Source organism: Protopterus annectens, chromosome 2.part2, assembly GCF_019279795.1.
Source record: "Protopterus annectens isolate FY-2018-M chromosome 2.part2, PAN1.0, whole genome shotgun sequence".
NCBI classification, from domain to species: Eukaryota; Metazoa; Chordata; order Ceratodontiformes; family Protopteridae; genus Protopterus; species Protopterus annectens.
In genome coordinates this window covers 1111259164-1111262682 of record NC_056730.1, presented here as the reverse complement: position 1 = coordinate 1111262682, position 3519 = coordinate 1111259164, and the positions used below count along the sequence as shown (strand labels likewise).

At 41.6% G+C, this 3519-nt stretch overlaps 1 non-coding gene across 1 annotated transcript; it reads right to left on the bottom strand.

Annotated features, from left to right (window-relative positions):
- Positions 1-2391: 2391 nt before the first annotated feature.
- Positions 2392-2522, bottom strand: LOC122796105. The gene has a single exon (XR_006363938.1). It is a non-coding gene; the product is annotated as a small nucleolar RNA SNORA17 (small nucleolar RNA).
- Between the last annotated feature and the right edge of the window lie 997 nt (positions 2523-3519).

Genomic DNA, 3519 nt, shown 5'->3' with positions numbered 1-3519 from the left:
ACTACCCTTACATATAGTGGTCCAATTCTCAGTGTAGTCTGAATGCTGACCATGGTACAGGACACATCTCAGTCTGCCGCTACAAAGCCATACAGCCAAAAGACCAACAGACACTGAAGCAGCATGCACAGTCAGATAAAAAAAGGAGCAATAACACTTACATCTAACATCTAACATCAGGACTGAGCTATGCTTAGCAGGTGTACACATTGCTTACATGTGAATGATAACCAGTAGTTAGATCTGCTAAGCATAGTTGTGCACTGGTAAGTGTCGATAAGTGAAGCCTACACAGTTTAAGCCCCTATCGGTTTAACCGTGTATTCCCGCCACTTAGCTCCACACAAACCCCTGCAAACCTTCTTACAACCGCTTAAAAGTGCCTTAATCACTCTGTATCCATATATGCATACATGTCTCTAAATGCCCATACAAACATATGCTGCTGACAGACCACCCTTAACTGGGGCAGTGTGCACAGTTGGATACGAAAGGACCCATGAAACTCACATCTGCCCCCCAGTCCAAATAATAAGTGGACAGTATGCTGCCACAAAACCATGATAGGCCATACACAATGGCCAGACTTATACAGTGACCTCTTAGCAACACAAGTACAGTGAGTGAAGATAGTAAACAAAAACACAAACAGCCAATAATTCACACAAGTTCAGTTTACTCTGATGACTTTGCCAAAGCCTTCAAGTAGTAACAGATTACAAGAAATACTTGCCTTAATTAGAAGAAGCAATTAACATGTAAGTACATTTAAATACACAGTCTCCAATTACACTCATCAGTCAACCCCCTAGGGGATAAAGTATCACATTTAAAAACATGCATTGATTCTGTAAATAACAATTGTTCTTTTATGACTGTTTAACCAAACTGAGAAACAACTTTTTCCAAAGCAGTACCTTGTAACCCACTACACTTAATTACATGTATATACAAACCCTCCAATTACACTACACATTCAACACCCTAGGGGATAAAGTATCACATTTAAGAATTTAAACTGATTCTGTACATAACAATTCTTCTTTCAGGACTACTACCCCCATGATGGGAATTATTGAAATGCACAGTTATAGAACTGTCTTCTTCCTCATCAGTAATATCTGTCATATGTTCTAACAGCCAAGTTTTAAAACACTTCTTACTCTCCCCCACATAAAATATGTTACAAGGGCATCTAAGAGCATTCTCCATACACCAACCTCTTGAATGTATAGAGTCCCACATGTTGGCCACCCTTTCCCCTCAGCAGGAATGATAGAACATAATAATGGTAGACTCTGCCTATCAACCTCCTACTGTATGGCATCTGTACCAAGTCTGACATAATTTGGGACTGAGGCCCAAAAACATGGCCATACTTGAAATATTGCTGTTATACACTGAGAAAATTGTAACTTAACTTTTCTGAGGGAGTTAAAGGCTGAAAAACAAATGGATATTGGCATGTACTGATTGGAATCACCAGAGTATGCTACGGCTTTGCCAGGGACAACACTTGCCTGTGGAACAAACCAAATATAACAGGCAAACCTCTGGCTATTATGTGGATATCCATACAGTTGAGAGCTATGCAGACAGAACTTTGTCAGACTGAAACCCATGCAGACGTAGCATGTTCAGACAAACCCTGTTAAACAATTAGTATTCAAAACATATAACAGCAATACTCACATTCTCTCTCTAGGTCTTAAATCTTCCCCATCATTTAGTTGGCTTGTCTCCACAGGTCTTGTTCTAATAAGTATTAGCTCACACACCTCCAGGATCTCTTCCTTACAGGTAAAGGAAAGGGCCAATGCCCACATGGAGTACACAATTATAGGAGTGTGTTGCCATGACATTGGCTATTGGAATAACTACACAGCCACTCTGCATGCAATCAGCAACTGGGGAACATCAATTGGTGCTCAAGCCATCACATGGTCACGAGCATTACCTACAAAAGACAAACTGCCATCTATTCAAACCACCTCTGTCATAGACAGTCCATCAGTGCAAAGTTGAAGTAGTGTGAGGAAAAACGAATAAGAAAGGATATATCTGTGACATATCCAGAAAAAAAAGGTATGTGAAACAAATAAGCATGTAATTGAATGCAGTAGGTGGTCTGTAATAATGGAAAATAGGGGTTTGAAAGCATATGCATCAACAAGACTTGCTGTACTGATGTACTGCTGAACAGCACTGATGGCCATAGCATGTGGCTCTGTCTGTAGTGACTAGGCCAGCTACTGGGATGTTGTGCATATTCATATGTCACCTGTGCATATTAAATATGATAGACATTTTGTCTTGTAAATATAAGACAATTATACAGAGCATATGCAGAGTAAAGTACTGCTGCAGATGTGTGTGTTGAACTGCATGTTATATATTGAGTTCATACCATTCAGCTGTCCATTGTTCTGCACACTGACCATATGTGTGCCTCATACTTGTAGTCATTTACCCATAGAGTTGTGTCATGTCAGTCACATTCTTTCCAAATCTGTAAAGACTGACATTACAACATCCCCCTTAATTGTCCACTGGCTTTTCCCATTCAGGATTGCCAGAGTGGATCATCTACTGCCATTTCTGCCCATCCTCTGAATCTTGCTCTCTCACACCAACCACCTGCATTTCCTCTCTCACCACATCCAGAAACCTTATCTGAGATCTTCCTCTGTTCCTCTCACCTGGCAGCTACATCCTTACTTTCCTTTTCACAATATACTCAGCAGCCCTCCTCAGCACGTCATAACTGCTGTAATGCTGCCTCTCCAACACTGTCTCATATTCGTCCAACATGGCCTGAGCCTGTCATATACACATTGCTAAACCTGTGCATCCATGTCACACCGAGTGCAAAACATAACATGTGTAACTCTGCCATGTGTAGCTCAGACACCTGCCTTTTTTTTCAATGCTACTGTCTCCAACCCATATAAAATAGGTGGTCTCACTACCCTCTTGTAGACCTTACATATCACATTTACTGGTACTCGTCTGTCACATATCACTCCTGACACTCTTCTCCACCCTCTCCATCCTGTCTCTTCTACACCTGTCCTCCATAGTACTCATTACTCTGAAATGTGGATCCCAATCATTTGAACACATCCACCTTTGCCAACTCTACTCCATGCATCCTCAACATTCCGCTATCCTCTCTCTCATTCACACACAGATATTCTGTCCTAGTGCTGCTGACCTTCATTCGTCTCCTCCCTAGAGCATATGTCCACCTCTCCAGGGTCTCCAAAAGTTGTCCTCTACTCTCAGCAGAGATCACAATGCCATCTGCAAACAACATAATCAACGGGGACTCCCGTATGATCTTGTCTATCAACCTGTCCATTACCATTGCAAATCAGAAAGGGCTTACAGCTGATCCCGGATGTCATCCTACCTCCACCTTAAACACCTCTGTCAATCCCAATGCAGACCTCAATACTGTCATACCACCCTTGTACATATCCTGTACCACTCTTACATATATCTCTTCCACTCATCACT